The sequence below is a fragment of the Cygnus atratus genome, chromosome 2 (assembly GCF_013377495.2).
Source record: "Cygnus atratus isolate AKBS03 ecotype Queensland, Australia chromosome 2, CAtr_DNAZoo_HiC_assembly, whole genome shotgun sequence".
Taxonomy (NCBI): domain Eukaryota; kingdom Metazoa; phylum Chordata; class Aves; order Anseriformes; family Anatidae; genus Cygnus; species Cygnus atratus.
This window is the reverse complement of record NC_066363.1, coordinates 20,219,646-20,240,573: the sequence shown is the minus strand read 5'-3', so window position 1 is coordinate 20,240,573 and position 20,928 is coordinate 20,219,646. Positions and strand designations below refer to the sequence as shown.

The following is a 20,928-nucleotide window of genomic DNA, read 5'->3' as shown; positions in this document are numbered from 1 at the left end:
CACTGGCCAGAGCCAAGCCAATAAGCTTTGTTGTTTGCACCTTTGTCAGAGCAGATTTAAGAAAGGGGAAAAAAAAAATTCTGTGCAACAGCAGCTGGGAGAGTGAGGAGTGAGAGCCAGCCCTGCAGACACCAAGGTCTGTGAAGAAGGAGGGCAGGAGGTGCTCCAGGCACTGGAGCAATGAGTTGTTTGGTTTTGTTGTGGTCAACAGCTAAAATGCCAGAAACAAAAGAATATTGAAAAGACTAGAAGAGTAAAATACAGACATGTGCACTGAAAATTTTTAGTTTCTAACATACCTCTACCTATCCCATAATTAATGTTTCACAGGTCTTCTTACACTGAAACAGCCTGAAGAAGCAACATGCACTTCAACAAAGGCATGTTCTTCACTGAAAGAAAGAATTGGGCAATGGTTAGAGAAAGTGACTTAGTAGATTAAATAAATAAATAAATAAATAAGAACAATTATAAATTTAACGTGTTTAAACTGAACAGAATACCTTTCCAATCTGCAATCCACTTAGTCATATTTGCAAGTACTTTCATAAGCCTTAATATTCAGTTCACTGATTTTGTGCATTTTGAAGTATCCTTTTTTAACCATGGGTCCTCAGAGCTTATGAAGTGATTCAGTATGTGTAATCTATCTAGAGTCTATGAAATAATTGTCTTCGATGTTTTTTTATATAAGTTTTTGTTTGGACACGCAATCTTGAGTCTGATGTCAGACATGTCTACACTCACTTTTTTCTGTATTTTTGTTCCTTTTCTCTGAGGATGTTAACCGTGCTTCTTTAATGGAAACTGTCTCAGTCATCTTCATTTTTAGGTTTAGACCTCATAAGAACTGCAAACTCATTTTCTGAAATATTTCTACAATGACAGCAACTGACATATTGTTTATACTACCTGCTCATTAAAATGTATAAGGACACATAAGCCTTACAAAGTTATTAGCTTATCTGGAGAGTTCAAATAAACATCTAAAAATATGGAGGGTTTTCTGAGCTGCCAGTTTCTTGCACCTAGAGGTAATAAATCCCAGACAACTGACCTTTCCCATCAGGCCTCTCCCATTTGCATTGGCTGCAGTGAACAAAAAAGAGAAAGTATCTTAAAATTTGCTCATTTCTAAGTGTTATATAAAATAATGTGGTTGAAAAACATTTTGAATCACAATATTGAATGAAATCAGTATAAGCCTACAAATAAGCAGTGACAACATATTTGTATAAGAGGCAGCTCAAGTGTTGCACAGAATGCTTATACCTGATCCCAAATTTTACTGGTACATAATCACAGATCATTGTAAAAAATATTTTCTCCCCATAATAGATACTTCAAGCCCTTATTCAAACAGTCACATAGTTCATGTCTTTTATACACTGCTTTGAAACAAGAAAAAGTGAATAATTCTACCATGCAGTGTTTGCTCCGTTTCATTTCTTTTCAAGTTGTCTGATAGCTCAGAAAACTAAGCTATTATTTGGATGATTTGTTGCCATTGCAGTGAAATGTTTTAAAGGCAAGAGATTAAAAACTTTTTATAGTTACATTTTAAAATGGTAAGAAATGGTAATGGCTTTATTAAAATAGTGAATTTTGTCATGGCCGGTGTTTATGTATCATTTCCCTCCAAACAGTGAAATCCTTGTCCATTGGCCAATTTTTGAAGTAAATTTAAGTCTGCTTTATTTGCAGTTACAGACTGTCCAGAGAAGGTGAGATTCATGCAATTTAATTTTAGACATCGCAAAACTCAGCACCTAATTTCAGTTAAATCCACTCTAACTAGTTCCAAAAGACAGACACTTCCAAAGGGTGATTCATAGTATTCCAAAATAGCCAGCTTCTTAATTTTTGTATTTTTTCCATTTTGTTCAAAAACAACATATGTTGCATTACTTATTGACATGCCAAAAAATTTTTTTAATTGGGACTCATGCCAATCTGTATTCTGGTGAAAAAAAATGTATGTTAAAAATGTCGAAAAACAACTTTTTTATTGATTAAATGAAGCCTTTCAGATACAGAATACATAAGAAAAAAAAAAAAAGGCACATTAAAATATCTTATTAAATAGAGATAGCATTACCTATACTGAACAAAAGGACAAACTGCTTCTGGTTATTATGAAGTTATTCAGAAATATTTAGGTGCTGAATGTGTTTACCTGTTTTTTTCAAAACAAGCTAGATGCTCACCATATACTGAAACTTCTAAGTATCTTGTACTCAGCCTCTTGTGGTGGTTTTGCTCAGCTGGGCAGCTGAGCTCCACCACAACCACTCTCTCACTCCTCCTCCTCAAAGGCAAAGGGAGAGAAAATACAATGGAAAAGGCTCAAGGGTTGAGATTAGGAAGGACAGGGAGATCACTCAACAATTATCATGGGCAAAACAGACTCAGCATGGGGAGATTAATAAAATTTATTACCTATTACTAACAAGCTAGAGCAATGAGAAATAACAAAACAAAACAAAAACAAAACAAACAAACAAAAAAACACTAAAAACACCTTCCCCCCATTCACCCTCTTGTCTACGTCCTCCCCCCAGAAGTGAAGCAGAATGGGGAATAGGGGCTGTGGTCAGCTGCTCCACCAGGGGCCTCTCCACAGGCCATAGGGGAACTTCTGCTCCGTGCCTGGAGCACCTCCTACCCTCCTGCTGCACTGACCTTTGGGGCTGCAGGGCTGGCTCTCACTCCTCACTCTCCCAGCTGCTGTTGCACAGCAGTTTTTTTTCCCCTTTCTTAAATCTGCTCTCACGGAGGCACAAACAAGATCGCTTATTGGTTTGGCTCTGGCCAGCAGCAGGTCCCTTTGGAGTAGTCTGGAGCTGACCCTTATCTAACATGGGGCAGTTTCTGGATTCATCTTATAGAGGCCACATTTACAGTTCCCCGCTACCAAAACCTTGCCACGTAAACCCAATACACCTGTTCAATGCACTGAAAAAAAAAAATCACAGTTGCCACTGCACTCTGGTCAGTAAAGTCTCCTGTGTCCATTAAATTCATACTATTAGTGCCTGTCTTGCTGGTCCCAGTTGTGACAGCCACACTGTGTGTAGGTGCAGCAGTACAGCAACCTTTCATCCACTTTGGGAAGCAGATAGGATGTGGGTGGTTGACACAGCTACTAATTTACAGACCAGTCTTAAGAGAATTGTATTTGGAAAAGTTCAGGTTCATTTTGCAGATTCAATTTGCATGATAACTACACAGTTTTAGTCACTGAACCATCTCCAAGTAACATTATTGGCATTTCAACCACCAGTTTGTGTGTGGTGACATAAAAACAAAAAGACTGGAGACTTGAGATCAGAGACTGGATGCCCACAGGAGGAAAAGGTGAAACAGATGTCTGGAATTTTTTTTAATCATCATAGCATTTTAGCTCATTTTTATAAACAGTGATGCACATCTTTGAGCTTAAATCTCTAAAATCAAATTTTATGTTTTCAAATTTCACAGCTGGTCTTCCTAGGTCCAATCATGCTATAAAACATTAAAGGGAAATGCTTTTTCTAACTCATATTATTAATGATAGCAACCAAAATGCAGTGCTCTTTTAAGACTTCAGATACATTGTCTGAATTTTAGCTGAGAAATACTGTTCTTGGTAACCTGATATAAACACAACTCTGATATACAAATTGCAGTATAGCTATTTGCATTCTTTTCTGTTCATAGGCTTCCTGATGTTGGTTACATCTCACAGGTTACAGTAATCCATTGGTTGTGAGTGTTAAAGATATTAATAGATAAATATGAATGACATTTTGCAATGCCAATAACCAGTAAGATTTCAGTCAAATGTCCTACATTGCAAATTTAATTCCAACTTTCTCAATAGGATAATGAAAATTTAAAACAAATATGGTTTAATAATACTGAAATGTCTTCAGGATAGTTACAGATATTCTTGTTTACAACTGGTAGAGGATTTAGGTAACTGTCCAAATTGCAATACAAAGATCTTGCAGCAGCCTGACTGCAGTGAATTTTCTTTTATTTTCAAAGTGTCCATACTGATTACCCTTTACTACAGAAAATGGGTGGTAGCACCATCCTCCTCCTGTAAATAAACAAAAAAAAAAAATGAACACTACACAGTTCTTGGGAATAACCATTATTGAGGGCTGTTACCAGAAGGAAAACTGAGTCTGTGTTTGTAAGTCCTTATCCAAAGCAACAGCTCTGAAAATGCCCAGGGGGAAAATAAATAAATAAATAAATAAAAATAAAATAAATAAATAAAATAAAATAAAATAATAAAATAAAAAATCACCATCCTCAGCATTTCCCATTAACTTTAACTTGATTGATTAATGCATTGGTCATTTTGAGTCCCATCCTGTTATCCCTAATTTTTCTACTAAACTAGAAGAGGCTGTTGCTGACCTAATCCACAGTTCTGGATTCGTCCATGGGAGCTGAGTTAAAGAAACACTGTCTGATGTGGCACAAAGTAGAAGATTTAAGAGAAAAGATTGGAAAGAGACATGGGTAGAAGCATAATATTTTGTTTGCTTCTGTCTCTCACTATTTCAGATTTAGTATGAATATGAACAACAAGGAGAAAAAGGATAGATTAGCGTACATATTTTAGAGGATAGAACAATAATAGGTGTTAAAATGGCAGGTAACCAAACTGAAGAGAGAGATTATGACAAGGACCTGTTGCCAAATAAAATAAACAAAATTGCTATGTTTCACATATTCCCATGTTCCACCTGAAAGCATCAAGATTTTAAGTCATCTGGAGAGGCTAAGAGGGGGCATATAAAGCAGCAGAGAAGTGCTTGTTAAAAGTCTAAGCTACTTACGGGTGGTTTTGATCCTCTGCCGTTTGTGGTTCCAGAGTGAAAGTTTGTTTGGCCTACATCCTTCTGTAGAACTGGTCAAATTCCTAAGAAAAGAGTATATCAACCAGATTTAAAGGGGAAATGGCAACATTGCCATAGAGAGAGACAGGGAAAAGTAAATGAAATTGCTTTACCAGTCTGATAGACACAAATGTAAGACATAGCAAGGAAGGCTATTACAGTGCTTTTTGCTCACTTTTATGGGCACCTTCCTGGGAGTTTAGGGGTAGAAAACAGACAAGACATATTCATTTCTATATTACACTGGAAAAGATAAAGAGATAAAGATTTTAAGTACTTCTTTTTCCTTTGGCTTAAGTAGTTGATGTGATGATATCACAGAAGAAATAAAAGCTTTTCTTACAGAGAAAAGAGTCTCTTGATTGTTCTGGAAGGATGGTACTGTTAAAACTCAAAATATGACTAAAGCCTATGCTCAAACAATATTTGAGGAACAGAATTCTGTTTAAACTAGTCATGGATCTCATTTGACAAGTTTTTCAGGCAGCAGTGGATCAGGGCATGCTGACCGAGGAATAATCCTGCTCTGCTTTTATAAATCTCACAAACATTAGTATTTACAAAGTGTTCCAGAAATAACACAGATACCTGTTCAGAAAGTGAACCTTTGCTGTGGCTTCTCTTCCAGCTGTAGCTGATTTTATAAAACTGGCCTTTTTCTTTTTTTTTTTTTATTTGACAAAACTGTGTGTTTCAAATAGAAAAGCCCTTGAAAAATAAAGCTTATACATAACTGTGTCACCTGTAAAAATTTAGGTCAGAAAATAGTATATAGTCTCTGTTTCCCAAATTCCTCTGGATACTTAGGGAGACACCTTGTGTACAAAACACCCTTTTTCATTATTCGTATCTGAACTTAAAGACTATTACCTCACATTACTTGTCAAAGGAGTTAATGTTTTGTATTTTTCCCTTCCTCCTTATGTTACTTGCACTAATGCTAACAACGAAGAAGCTATATTTTTTCAAGAGTTTAAGATAATTTATAATCAAAATATCCTTCTAATCAAGCTTCTTTTTAGCAAATTCCAGTGTGAACTGTATTTAAAACCTAACAGCGAACTTGTTTATGGAAGAAGTACCAGGAGGGAGAGGTTTTGGCTCAGAGTTTCAGTGTTCTTGGTACATAGAAGCTTGGCTAAAGTCGTGGAAAAGTAAAGGCAGTACAAAGACATTCTTGGACCTCTTTCAAAAGCAGTTGCTATTAGTCATCTGGTACTAGCAGTTGAGGAGACATAGGATACGTTTTTGGTCAGACAAATTGGAATTGTTCAATAATTAACAATCAGTCAGCAAATTCTAAGCCAGTTATTACGTTACTTACATTAAGGGGTTTTGTTTTGAATTATACACTCCTCATCACATCCTAAGGTGCCAAGCATGATGTGCTCCTATGTAGTCACCAAAATCCCAGTTCCTTTCCTTGTTGTCAGTGGTCTCATTTTGCGACACAGATGTGGAAAGTCAAAGTGTGGCCACGTCCAGCCCTGAGACTTGGCTGTGGAGGGCAGGAGCCTTGGTGAGAAAATGCAAAGGCCCAGACAGATGGTAACTTTATCAAGGGCTTCTTGCCAGACTACTTTCTTTGGTACACAAAGGCAGTCAGGCATGCCAGCAGGTCATGCAGCCTTTTTGTGTACTCAATACAGTAGTATGGTAACCTGGCCTTACTTTGGCAGTTGAAAAACTGGCAGAAAAGCAAGTCTTCCTGATGCTCAGAGACTAAAAGGTTCTCATAAACCTTTACATATGTTAAAAAAAAAAAAAAAAAAACTTGAATTTTGTGTTTGTGTCTTCTTTTAAATAACACCAATAAAAAAGATGACCTTTGATGCATTTACTCTATTCATTAGCAATGACAGAAGGCTATAAACTTGACTTTATTATTATTTGGTAAATAATTGAGGGGCGATGGGAGAAAGGTCCTTATCATTGTTAATTAAAAATTGACATATGGTTTTCTTACCACAGAGCTTTCATCTCAAAATCAAATTTAAATAATAGAAGTCATCTGAAGAAGGTTACACTTAATGTCAGTAATATTATATTTTTAGCAGATTACATATGGAACAACCTTCCAGATTGCTACTAACAGTGCTTATAATTATGATGATACCACCAAAAAGATATCTGTAAATGAAGAGAAAAATAAGCAGATGATTGATACAGAGAGATTAGAAAAATTCTGTGGTTAATGAGAAAAAGGGATGCTTGATTTCTTGAAAGACTGAAGGGAAACAAGGACTTTGAGAACAGACAGGAAAAAAAAAAAGTATGAATTGCACAATGTGGTTAATCAAAATAAAGTACAGATCACAGATGAGGATGCTTAAGGACTGAGAGAGCTATATAACTGAGGAAGAAGGGGTTCTGAAAACATCAGTTTTGCAAACATAAATCTTCAGCTGAAAAAATCAGAGAATCATAAAATTGTTTGAGTTGGAAGAGATCTTAGAGATCATCCAATTCCACCCCCCTGCATGGGCAGAGACACCTCCCACTAGACCAGGTTGCTCAAAGCCCCATCCAGCCTGGGCTTGAGCACTTCCAAGGATCCACAGCTTCTCTGAGCAGCCTGTTAGTGCCTCACCACCTTCTGAATAAAGAATTTCTTCCTAATATCTAATCTAAATCTCCCCTCTTTTAGTTTAAATCCATTAGTCCTTATCTTATCTCACCACTCCCTAACAGTCCCTCTCCTGCTTTCCTGTAGGCCCCCTTTGGGTACTGGTAGGCCACTATAAGTTCTCCCTGGAGCCTTCCCTCCTCCAGGCTGAACAACCCCAACTCCCTCATCTTGCCTTCATGTGCTCCAGCCCTCAGATCATCCTTGTGGCCCTCCCCTGGACCTGCACTAACAGGTCCATTCCCTTCTTGTGCTGGGGGCCCCAGGGCTGAACGCAGCACTCCAGGTGGGGTCTCACGAGAGCAAAGCTGAGGGGCAAAATCCCCTCCCTGCTGGCCACACTGCTTTTGATGCAGCCCAGGATACGGTTGGCTTTCTGGGCTGCAAGCACACGTTGCTGGCTCATGTTGAGCCTCTCATCAACCAACACCCTCAGGTCCTTCTCCTCAGGGCTGCTCTCAATCCCTTTGCTGCCCAGCCTGTATTCATATATATAGCATATATCGTATATAGTATATATTGTATAAATATATATATGTTTTCAAATGTATGGAAACAATTGGGAAAAGATGCATTTAACTGAATGGTGTCAAGAAAGTTTTTTGTTATTAAGAAAATAAAAATATTTGTTATTAAGATAGTACTATAAATGAAAATATTTCATTTTCAATATTAAAGTCTATATATTTTTTCCCAAGATTTGGCGTAAGAGAACTGCATTAACTGTATTAATAGCAAGACATATCAAGCATGTTGAAAGTAATGACAGGATACATCAAAAAGAAGAAGGAAGACAAAGTTTATGGATTTAAAGAGCCATTTAGTAGCAGACAAAGATGGTATGGAAAGGAAAGCTTTTCCAGACAAATGAGGAAAAGCCTGCAATTAAATTGGGTAAATTATACAGCAATGTACAACAGTATCATGCTGACAGGGATTTGCCACAGTATGTTTGGATCTTTCAAAAGCATCTGCTTATTAGAATTTATAATAAGTTGTATGGAGAAAAGAATGGATTGATACAACAAGAAAAAGAAAAGTTTAGGAAAGGCCTAGCTTGCACTTCCTTGTTTCCCTGGTTTTTTTAAGTACACGATAACTTAAATGTACAGGAAATCCTACAGAAAAACAAAAATATAAAAATGATTTCCATATCTTTTATAGAGATTGAAAGTATGCTGTCAGATTTCCCTTGGTATTAATTCCTTGGTGAAAACTTTCTGAGATATAAGAACTGGTATTTAGGTTTAACAGTGCCTTGTGAAACTAAAAGGAACTGCACAAACGTCAAAGGAAAACAACATGGGCAGTCTGACAGTGCAGATGTAGGCAGCTTTAGACAGCTCAGGAGAAGAGAATTCCGATAAGGAAACAAAGAATATAGGGAGTATTCTAGAAAATTGAGTAAAGCTCCTGTTGACTTAAGGAACTGCTACAGGCCACTCAATTATATCATACGCCTGAAATTAATGACTTGATGAAAGTGTATTTAAGAGAATCTGACAGGAGAAGCAGGAAGAACTTCGCACTATATGAACCCTGACCCGAACTGACTTTATGTTGGCGTGAAGTATACAGAAGAAAAGATGACATCAGTGAAGGATATCAGGAAATACAGTGACTAATGACAGGAAACTGTGAGAGTTGGACTTACTGGATCAAAACCAAAACTGTATGAGGAATATACTCCTTGTGACAATGAACCATTAAACAGGAAGAGATACCCAGGCAGAAAGAGATGGGAAAAAATACATGAATTATCTTTTAAAAAACCTTATTGAATAAAATGGACAATTACAAGTGACCTGACAAAGGAGGGAGGACAGAATTTAACAATGACTGCATAAAACAGGTAATTTGTGCAAGATATGTTAAGGCACAGACAGATGATAGGGAAAGTGTAAATCCAGAAAATAATATATGTGACCTGGCCTCATTAACTGCATTAACTTTTCAGTTGATGCATCTAACTGTCTGGAGATTAGTATAAATTACTACATTAGAAAGTTGGCAGTAACATCCCATCTGTATAAGACACAAAGGTGTAGGAAATAAGAGATAATAAAGCATACAAAATTTTGCAAACATTGCCATTAATGGAATATATGTGAGGAGACGGATGTGGCAATAGCAAATAAAGGCAGAAACCTTTATCACATTGAAAGTACAGAAAATATTAAACAGCTACAATCAGAAACAATAAGTGGAGAAAATAAGAGGGATGGAAAGCAAAACTCTACCAGTCATTTCTAGTATACTGAGATCTTATCATAAGGATGATACATCAGTAATGTGTAAATTCATAGTAAGCTCTACTGTCTTTTCGAAATTGAGATTGAGTTCTGCAATAAAGTGCAAAATTTGTCCTCAACTCATAATGTCTGTTAAGCACACCCAACTAGTAAATGATATCTTAGTAGTAAGGGTACAATCCGTCTTCTGTCTACCCAGTAAATGGCCACATTTACTAAAACATAGGTTTTTGCTGTTGAGTAGAAGAGAGCACTGGCACCTGCATGCACACACGCATATATAATAGATGTATTTCATTTTTAATAGGAGAAACAAAGTTTGTGTGTTTGTTATTTTATAAAAGAAACCTTTAAAATTTAAAAGACATTTGGCAACGTTGATAGAAATTATATGAAATAGTTCAATGTTGCAAGCATTATCTCTAACTGTATGTGACATTCCTTTTCTCAAGGGATAAGGAAATGAATGATATAAGCAAGCACTTAAATCTCTGCCTGTGATTTTCTTATGAGAAAAAAAAAAAGGCTAGGAGATGCTTCTGACAGAAAATGGGCTACTATTTAAGGCATGTGATGCTGTATGAATAAGAAATTATGACTTAGTACAGGTCCATGGGAAAGGGCTCAAACATTGGCTCAGGTTTTAAGAGTGCTAGAAACAGTTATTTGAGGAGACCTAATGAGCTGCAGACTTTTCAAGGAATTTGGGAGTAGACTAATCAGGAGTCCTCCAGAACACAACCCTGAAGGGCCCTTGTTCTTATACAAGGATGCTGGTAATCTTTTAAACATATTAAACTGAGGGATACTCACATTAACAATTTTATTCACCCAAAGGTCCCAAATCCTTAACCTTTCTGTACTCACATACATTGGGAATCTGGGTCTATGTTTCATCTTTTAGGATGGGGACCGTTCTAGCTGGATAGGTCAGAATAAAGCCCACTTGATGAACTTAGTGTGGGAAGTCCTTGGATGTGACAGATAAAAGTGTGAGATGCTGACAAAATCTACAGAAAATGCTCCAGGAGAGGTCTGAATTTAAATACTGTTACCTGGGGGTGACTAAGGGGAAGTTATGTGAGAAACATCCAAACTTCACAAAAAAACAGAGGGGAGCACTGGGGACCTTCAGGTTAGCCAAGGCTTGCAAGGCCAACGGTGCCTGGGTAACCATATCAATAACACTATACAAAGCCAAGATTACCTAGTTAATGGTAGTGGAAATACTAATTTGAGGCATAAATGTCTCAAAACTGGGACATATGGAGAAAAAGTATTTAGGAGATGGCTGTTATGTAAGAAAAGATCAGGACAGAAAAATGGAGGTAGAAGAACAGGTAAAGTAAGGGACAAGAAAGGGATAAAAAGATGTGGACATCATGCAACCAGGGATGTCCAGGGACGCCAGTCAGGCAGCCCTGTGTTTGATCACCACAGCCAAAGCAGGAAAATAAACCCACTCTTTTGACCATCCAACAGGAGTCTAATGTGTCTGTGCAGTTAGGAGGTCAGGCTGAGCATAGAATCATAGAATGGCTTGTGTTGAAAAGGGACCTTAAAGATCATCTAGTTCTAACCCTCCTGCCATGGGCAGGGATGCCACCCACTAGATAAGGTTGCTGAAAGTCCCATCCAGGCTTGAACACTTCCAGGGATGGGGCATCCACAGCTTCTCTGGGCAGCCTGTTCCAGTGCCTCACCACCTTATGAGTGAAGAAATTCTGCCTAACCTCTAAGCTAAATCTCTCCTCATTTAGTTTAAAGTCATTTCCCCTTGTCCTATCATTATCTGACCTAGCAAAAAGTTGCTCTTTCACTCTTTTTGGTAAGCCCCCTTTAAGGATTGAAAAGCTGCAATGAAGTCTCCTCAGAGCCTTCTCCGGATTGAACATCCCCATCTCTCAGCCTTTCTTCACAGGGGAGGTGCTCCAGCCATCTGATCAACTTCACAGCCCTCCTCGGGATCCTCTTTAACAGCTCCACATTCGTCTTGTGCTGGAAGCCCCAGACCTGGACACAGCACTCCAAGCGGGGCCTCACAAGGGCAGAGTAGAGGGGGACAATCACCACCCTCAACCTGCTAGCCACTCCTCTGTTGATGCAACCCAGGATGTAGTTGGCCTTCTGGACTGCAAGCACACACTGCTGGTTCATGTCGAGCTTTCCATCCACCAGAACCACCAAGTTCTCTGCAGAGGTGCTCTCAATGAGTTCTGCTCCCAGTCTGTGCTCATGTCTGGGATTGCCTTAACTCAGGTGCAACACCTCGCACTTAGACTTGTTGAACCTCATTAGGTTCACATGATCCCACTTTTCTAGCTTGCCAAGGCCCCTTTGGATGGCATCCCTTCCTTCTGTTGTATCGACTGCACCATTCAGCTTGGTGTCATCTGCCAACTTGCTGAGGGTGTACTCAATCCCACTGTCTATGTCATTGATAGAGATATTAGATAGTACCAGTCCCAAGACAGACCCCCGAGGGACACCACTCATCACCAGCCTCCACTTGGACATAGAGCTGTTGACCACCATCCTCTGGGTACAGCCTTCAAGCCAATTCCTTATCCACTGAATTTTCCACCCTCCAAATCCCTCCGGTTTGGAGATGGGGATGCCATGTGGGACCATGTCAAAGTCCTTACAGAAGTTCAGGTAGATGACATTGATTGGTCTTCCCTTGTCAAGCAGATTTTTTATTTTTTTTTTCCCCAGGCAAACAGGCAGATACCACTATAAATGGCCCAAGGGCCCTGGCATCACCCTGTGGGTTTTCATCCCAGGCCTGTCAGTGTCAGCAACTTCCCCACACTTCCTAGAAACAAGCTTTCAGGCTGCTGGATGATACGTCTCACTGGTCCCAGTCCTGCTGCAAGTGAATGGATAATAAATATTGCTGGTTTGTCATCCTATGCTGGTAAAATAAGGCAAGAACATGCCAGTCCTGGTGAAGATGCTTATATTCTGCAATGATATTCACATCATTGCTTCCTCTGGGGCAGAGTTCTCAGAAGAAGAAGAAAAAGGACAAATGCCTTAGCACAGTAGGACCTTTTGCTTATTTCATTTGCTCATTTTTTCTAGTGTCTTCTGAATTATAGATTCACCAGTAAAAGAGAAATGTGTTTTTAAATAAATTTAAATTCTTTGACTATCAATGACATTTAAAATGGATAAACTTCAGCAATCTTGCACCTTCCCCATTCTCCAACTAAGATCCCAAGAGACAAGGCTTTATTGCCTTTCAGAAAGTTCTAGAGCTCATCAATGTCAGCAGTCAGAAATATTCTTGTCTCCAAATGGAGTTTATCTTTTCTTGTACCTTTCAGTGTATTTGTCCTTCTTGTTATTCAAGCACATATCTAGTAGTCATGCAAAATTATAAACCAAAACTAAGATCATGATATACTAACAGCAGTTATTTCAACAGAGCTAATAGAGTATCTCCTATACAAGTCTTCTATCTTAAAAAAAAAAAAAAAAAAAAAAAAAAAAAAAAAACACTTCATTCCCATTATCCTAAATAGTTCTGTCACTTCTCTGCATTCATAACCATCAGTTATTGGCAGACCACTGTCATAGATCTAGTGGCCATTAATCACTTGGCCAAACTACCATATATACGTGTGGCTCCTCACCTTCTCTAGGAAGTCAGTCTCTATGGCTCTCATCATTATCATTTCTTTTCTCAGATCTCCCACCAAAAATTTTCATAGAAACAAGGTGCTCAGAAATAATTGCAGTGTTGCAGCAGAGCTGTTTTAAAGGGAGTGTTGCCATTCCATTCTTTCATACAGTGCCTTTTCTTATCACAAATAGATCCTCAGAACCTGTTATTTGTCTGTTGCAGGAAGCAGTGAATGACCTTAAGGAAGCAAACTTAAGAAGTGAATATGCTTCAGTGCATTAGGGTGGAACATATTTGTCAATTATTTCATAGCAAAGAATTTAGAATATGTAGGACTGAATCAAGTAGCTTTCTCTATATATTCAGTTTTAAGTGGGGAAAAAAAAAAATCATTATTTAAATTGTTAAATAGTGCCACAACTGTAGACACAAGTTGGTATCATATAAATTTATCACATATCCTTTTTCTTTCTCATTACCTACTGTCTGTGTATTTTATTCAGATTTCCAAGCACATTTAGAGACTGTGTTGAGCACATATGCAATATCTTTAAAAAGGTAAAGCTCTGTTTTTGCATATCCTGGTCAAAATATGCCCCTAGCTTAAGATCTCTTAGTTCTCAGGCTGACACGTAAATAATCAAAAATTTGAAGCTTGCGGAGTAATGTTTTGGAGTTGCTCTAATCTTGGTGCAAGATGGGTGTCTACATGCCACATTTGTTTTATGAAATTTTAACCCTGCTTTTCCTGAATAAACATGTGCTTGAAGATTTAGGAGGTACTCAGATGTGGAGTCATAGCTTCTCTGTACTCTCTGTTGCATAGGGCTAGGTATTTAAAACAGTCTAATGTGACTGCTACACATTTTACATTCACACCTACTTACTAATGGCTAGTTCAGAGTTGCAGTGCCCCAGACGGGAATTCCTATTGATTCTGCATAGAAATAGTAATAAAACACAATGCAGACCAAAGCTAACAAGTGTCTCAGGTGATAAAGAGAAGCCAGTGAATGATCTAGTTAAGAGTTTCTTTTATGTTTCAAGCTCATGCATCTCTTTTGTCCCCCATATATCACCGGCAGTTGCTGACCACAGCTGCTGCAGGCCTCTTGGGGACTTTCGTAACTGGAACCCTTTAGTGGGAAAAGACATTAATGTGGTGTGGAGAAAAGATCTTGTCTACTCTCATAAATTTGGCAAGATACTTATGGATTTCACCAGCCTGAATGTAAATAGTCACTAATAAAATATTTGGCAAAATTTCTCTGGAATGCTGTCACATTCCAGTAAGCATGAAAACACCAGAAAACCAAGAACTGAAAAAATAATGAACTTCAACTTTTAACTTCAGTGTCTAAAGGTTTTGTTTGTTTGTTTGTTTTTCTAAGTGTAGAAAATTTATGCATTTGAAAGGTTCTTGTAGAGGTTTTTTCCTGATATATCAGCACTGAAGATATCAGGCTCAATTCTATGGAAAAAAAAAAATATATATATATATATATTTATATATCTTTTTTTATATTTACATCCAGAATAGACATTTTCATTTAGAATATGTACCTCAACCAAACATAGCCTCTAAAAGTACTGTAGTTTAAGCTGGTCACTTCTGACATCCCTGCAGAGATATATGCACCTTCAGGGCAATGATTCATTTGATTCATTCCATCTACTGATAGGTGTCCGAGGCAGGCAAGACTGCAGCTTTCACCCTCATAATTACTGGGAGATCCTAGGTGCCTAAATTTTCAGGAATCTATCACTGAGCAAGATGAATCACCCTTTTATTTATAGGTGTCAAACATTTAAGAGCTTTGCTAGTCTCTTCACAACAAGGACACTGATGAGCATGGCCATGTGTGTATACATATGCATATATATATATATGCATCAGGAAGCACTAGTTTACCATTTTACACTGAAAGAATTGAGCCAAAGATAGTTTACAGTATTTTTTAAAGACATTTAAGAAATGACTGCACAGCCAAGACAAGCTCTTAGCTCTTTTCAAGTACCTTGCCCACTAAACTATTCAGCTATCATTTGCCTCCAATGGATGACTACTATTCAAATTGATGTGCTGAATTTTTAGATGTAGAAATATTCATACTATGGCTTTGAAAACAGTGGGTATATCCAGGGTCTATAAAAGATTTAGCTCATTCTGTGACTTCGTCTACCCAGAAACCAGCAGTATGGTGGTTAAAAACACCGAGAACTCATTAAGGGGGCTGACAATGGTGCTGCCAAAGTTTTGCTTCATTGCTAGTAGCTGTGCCACATTAAAGCTAGTCTAGACATCACTAACCAAGCTGTCTTTATGCAGTGAAGATACCTAGCCTAAGAGAAAGGGTGTTTAGAGAGCACACAAGAAAAAGGATTTGGCACTCCTAAATTGGAACAGACAAGAATTCATAGGATAGTCTTGTGCTGACCGTGGCAAGATCAAAGAATTACTGTGATGTGGATGTGCTGTTTTCTTATGCAGCACTTCTTAGCCTGCATAAAGTAGCAGTTTTTAAACACAGTAATTGCCACAACTTTCATATACCTCTGCAGACAGAGTTAATGTAGAGAGAAAGGAAGCTACCCAGAAGGGGGGAAAGTAAGAGTGTGTTAGCAGGGTTCTCCTCTGAAAAAAAAAAAAAAAAGAAAAAAGAAAAAAAGGAGAAATATTTCTATTGAATTATGTGTTTCATAATATGTGGTTTCAAAAGAGCTGACAAAGGTGGCATAACCTTTTCTACTTTTAGAAAGAAGAATGAATGTAAAACAAATGGTAAGCAACAAATTGAATGCTAAACTGGGAATAAAATGTTCCTGATCGAGTCACTTCCAATGTTCAAAAGTTTAGACAGAAATTATGAGGATAAGTGCAAGGATACCAACAACACTTAAAATAATGGCTGATGTAATTTGAGTCACAGTATATTTGCTCTTTATCTGCAAAAGAACAGATGCTCTGACTAGTTCCAAATTATGAAATTGTAGTTTCAAAAAACATTCTTCTCTCCAGTAAGCAGATTTAAAATTTAAATTAGTCTCTCTATGTTGTATTTAAATCAGTTACTTTTTTCTTGACATCTATAGAGTTTGCAGGAAGAACAGACTCCCGTGTTTTCTATTAAGGCACAGGTCTCAGAAAATAGTTTTATTCACAATGAGTTGCGAGTGACCATTTAAAATAAAATAGGTCCTTTACCATCATGCAGATAGGTGTGATATTTATCATAAAGCATAGAAACTGACAATATTAAAAGAAAACATGCACAGGTCTCTCTCTGACTGATTTACCAGAAATTAATACACTTAATATAACTGCTTCCCTGCAGGTGACACTGTGACTCACTATAAAATGCTCTTTTTTTGCCTACTTCAGAAACAAAGCACAACAAAAATACGGATTATTCCAAAGAAAATCTTCCCATGTCCAGAAGAAGGGAAAACTAACATCTTTCATTAAATTCCTTATTCTTCAAATTCTAAAACATTTCTTCAGCCAAGATGATGTCATTCTGAGAAACCTGAACTTCCAGATACGTAAGTTATGAATGGAAAGCCACAAGAACTCAGCCACTTTTTTTCTTGTTTCATCCATTAGGACAGCATGATTGAAAGAGAAAGGGAGAGAAAGAGAAACAGTACTGTAGAATTTTGTGCCTTAATTGTTCATTTTGGTGTGAAACTCAACACTATGTACGCATTTACGTAATATGCATTTCACTTAGAGGGTTGGGAGGGGGAATGGGCATGAAAATTCCTGAAGGAATCAATGAAGAATAAAAGATTCCTACAGGAGAGTGTTACTTTACAAGACATAGCCATTGTAATAAGCAGATCTAAATAGGTGTAATGCTGCACAGATTATATTTTCAAATCTCTTCTTTGCATAAAATACACCAATTTAGATCTGGATTCCTAGATGCCTATACTTTCTGATTTATAGATCAGTGACTCAATTTCACACCCACCCTCTACTTGTTCTGCTGTGTCTACATGAACACAGCAATGACAGCAGCTTTACTTGGGATTGCATGAATAAAGGGAAATTGAAAAGTAGATCAATACTAATGCAATCACAGGGGGAAAAAAATCTCATATCATAATATTGCAGAAGTTGAAGTAGAGTTGAAAGAGAACAGACAACAGAACTTGAGGAATACAACACAAACAACGTCATTACCAGTGAAATGAAGATGACCAGAGGAAATGTCTCAAACTGTCAGCCAGAAAGATGAGGAGAATACAGTGACAAATGAACTACTAGGCACGAGTGATTTCTAGAGAGAACAATGGGAATGGGAGGCATCAGATAACCCTTTGGCAAAGTAGATTGGAAAAAAAAAAAAAAAAAAAAAGTGTGAATGGAGCAGTGTGATTAATCAAAGTGAAGTGCAGATCATAAAACAGGAAGTTCAAAGAAGATTGAGAAAATTACTTAATCGGAAAGCACCAGGAAAAGGACGGAATCCCCAGTCACTATCTAAAGAGCTTTACAAAGTAACATCCCCAGTTCAGAATACATATACTAGAAGCTGGGAAAGCATGCATTTAACTAGATAATATCAGGCAGATTAAAATAATTGGAAGGATGCAAAATGTACTACACGAGAACTAGCTCAGGTGGTTTGATGTTCCTAGTGAATGTATATGACACATAGATGTCATAAAATATTGCCTGTCCTTTTGGACTGCATGGAGCAAAAAGGCTTTCTTGGCAGCTCAGGCTATGCTACCTGTTGCAGAAACTTATATTTCTGGTAAATGAGTTCTTGTATCAGACAAACAGAGCCTGAGGAAAGAAGGCAGACCTGCCAACATTGCAGAACAGTCCTTTCCAGGAAAAGGGAAATACAAGTTTCAAGACCTCACCAGGGGGGATTCCTCCAAATGTTTTGAAGCACTCTTTAGAGGAAATTTATCTGAGACCAGAAACATAGGAATAGCATGATGAATCAGTCAGAGCAGGAGAAAGCTGGAGGAAAGGACATTTTTTGTACCTTATGACACCAGTCAAAGCTGAGCTCATAATTCATCTGTGTTACAGTCACCCATTATTGTTCTATTACTTCATTCCTCTATTCCTTCTTCTGCCTCAGCTTTCTCTTTTTCTGTGTATTCCAGCTCTTTCCCTTTCTGCTGTAAATAACCATGTGGTTCAGTTCTCCCTGGTACTGGTTTAATTAACACCTATAAATTCAGATATTTGGGTCAAATATTTTCCTGATATGATAATACTTTTTTTTATGAAGCTCTGAAAGTACTGCCAACAGAATGCAAATTCCCCAGGATCAAAAGATTTTGTTCAAAAGTAGATATCAAATACAAGTTTTCTAAATCTCATGTATTGTTTTAGCTTCATAATGTCTTCCAGTATTTCTCTTGCATGTGCCTGTCTACTTTGCTCCCCACACACCATCAAAAATATCTGGGATGTTCCTCTTATTTACAGCCAAGGTACACAATGTAGGTATGTCCGAAAGTTTGTGGCTTTTGCTTTGAACTTGAAAATTTTTGCTAAACATTACTTCAAATTGTTATGCTAGAATCAAATTGAATAGAATTGTGGTATCATCTTTAAAAGGCAACATGTCAGAAGATTAATTGTAATGCTGAAAATACAAGAAAAAAAAAACTATGCAATTATTCATGTTGTCTTGAGGAAATCATTAATCTTTCATTTGCAGCCAAGCAAACTGGAGATGATGGGTGGGCTCTGTATAGGACAAGCGTTATGAGGATGTATGTGTTACGATATTTTTTTTATTACCGCTTCCAATTCACACAAGGAATTTGGCAACAAGTGATAGGCTACGTTGATGCTCAATTCCAATATAAAAAGTTCTGGCTCACTGACTATCTGAGAAATTGTTCTTTTTCATATAATCTAGTGGCAGGAGAGGAAACAGATGTAACTGTTCAACCAACTCTAGTTAATAGGAATTCATTCAGGCAATCAGGTGGTCTTCAATTAGATGAATGTACACAGCGCCTGAACTGATAATATTCTAAGCATGTGCTCCCCTCTACTTGTGAACAGATGCAAATAAATTTAAGTCTTCAAAATACAGCTGCTATTTTTCTGAGTAGCAAGGGATTAGCAAAATGCAAGGAAAGCATCATGGAAAAAGCCTGAAGTGCTTTATTGTTAATACTGATTAGCAGGAGTTATAACTCAAATATCTCTCCACATCTCTTTTGCTCCAGAGTCGAGTATCCCTGAAATACAGCTGCTTTGCTGCTTTTGCCTGGATTCTGAAAACTTCATCCCTACCTGTTGGACATTGCAATGGAGTCACTGACTCCCATAGATGTTCACACACCAGAGGAAGTTTGTGCATAAGCTTAGAAAATGTATTAAATTAGAAGAGCCCCATGTCTCCTCTTTGCTCAAAATTGCTCAGTATTAGAGAAGGTTTTGTAGACCTCTCAGCAAAGAGCTTCTTTTAGGCACCCGTAGCTTTCTTCTACAGGTCCCCATGAATTAGACAACAAGGACACTAATTCACATTTGAAGGGAGTTAGACATCTATCTTTTACATTCTTCCCAAAAATGCTACAAACTCTTCATACATATCTCTGCACAGACCTGTTTTATGTGAAGGTAGCATCTGATACAGTTGGCTTCCAACTGCCGCTGGTGTTTTTCCAGCTGTGCTTGTGGTGCATACAAAAGAGGAGACACTCCAGATCATTCCTCTGAGCACACGGATTTCCATGCACAAAGTCCTCCAAGGCCCATGTGTACAAGTCCCCACAAGGAAGCCTCTGTCAATGAAGGTTTAGCCTAAGACATAATTCCCAAGACCCCAGAGCCTGTCAGTTTTGACCTTTGCCTAGGGAACAACCAGGCAGAGCTCTGGCCCTACTGCTCTGCTTTCAGGGAGCAATGGAACAAACTGGGGCAATTCTGGCACCTCAAGACCAAGGGATAACACAGGTCTCTGCCTTGTTTTCTTTTCTGTTTTTGTAGAATGATACCACCTTCTTCTTCACCTCCTTTTAGCTATCCTTACACTCCCTACCATCTGCAACTGCCAACTAGCAGCATAATAAGGAAGTCTCCATTAAATAAAGAGCAACAACCGGACCCATTATGGCAGGAAAGCAAGGAGAAATGCTTACCCAGGACTAGGTCTTCAGAGACTGAAGCATCAGCTACAGCATCTTCCCAGTTGAGGCAAGGAAGGCTTTTTTCCTGTTAACAGGATGCTCCTGGGCTAGAATATGAGCCAAAACTTCCCAAAACTGACAGGTCTGCAAAAAGAGGAACAAGGAGTTATCAGTGCAACCACACAAACGGATCTCACTATGTCCAAAACAGGGTAATTCGTATGATGCTTTAGTTTATTGTCCTCTGTGGCCTCTTCAGATTTAAGATTTGCTAATGGGAACATTTGTCATTTTTAAGATGAGGATGGCAACACTTATTGAAACATGCAAAATTAGCAAGTGGATTTCATAAACTTTTATTTTAAAAGATATGCTGCTCTTTGTGCTCTGAAGGCATCCATCTGATCTTCA

At 37.9% G+C, this 20,928-nt stretch overlaps 1 long non-coding RNA gene across 1 annotated transcript; it reads right to left on the bottom strand.

Moving 5' to 3' along the window:
- Window positions 1–3,866: 3,866 nt before the first annotated feature.
- LOC118247445 (uncharacterized) lies at window positions 3,867–20,737 on the bottom strand. The gene is made up of 3 exons (XR_004778443.2): window positions 20,530–20,737; window positions 4,836–4,918; window positions 3,867–4,084 (listed from the first exon to the last, which is right to left on the bottom strand). It is a non-coding gene; the product is annotated as an uncharacterized LOC118247445 (long non-coding RNA).
- Window positions 20,738–20,928: the final 191 nt, after the last annotated feature.